The sequence below is a fragment of the Penaeus monodon genome, chromosome 32 (assembly GCF_015228065.2).
Source record: "Penaeus monodon isolate SGIC_2016 chromosome 32, NSTDA_Pmon_1, whole genome shotgun sequence".
Taxonomy (NCBI): domain Eukaryota; kingdom Metazoa; phylum Arthropoda; class Malacostraca; order Decapoda; family Penaeidae; genus Penaeus; species Penaeus monodon.
In genome coordinates this window covers 10806767-10807034 of record NC_051417.1, presented here as the reverse complement: position 1 = coordinate 10807034, position 268 = coordinate 10806767, and the positions used below count along the sequence as shown (strand labels likewise).

Below are 268 nucleotides of genomic sequence, written 5' to 3'. Positions count from 1 at the left end.
GATTGCATCCTCATCAGCCATAATATTCCAACTATACACATTGAACTTCTTCCTTCGCTAAGATTATCCTGAAGCCATATTATTCAACTGTACAGTATGCATACATAAACATAGGCGATTGACCTTTCTTGCATAAATTAACAATCTTTTCGTCCAAGGACACTGGCGCCCAGGTTGGTCAGGTTGACATGTTGGGTTTGAGTTCATGTGTTTTTCCTCGTTTCTTATCCTTGACTAAATAGTGAACTTGGAATCCTCTCTCTTGCTC

General features: G+C 39.6%; 1 protein-coding gene across 1 annotated transcript in view; it reads right to left on the bottom strand.

Annotated features, from left to right (window-relative positions):
- Positions 1-268, bottom strand: part of LOC119593546 (mucin-5AC-like) — a 36126-nt gene that overhangs the window by 14050 nt on the left and 21808 nt on the right. The window lies entirely within an intron of this gene.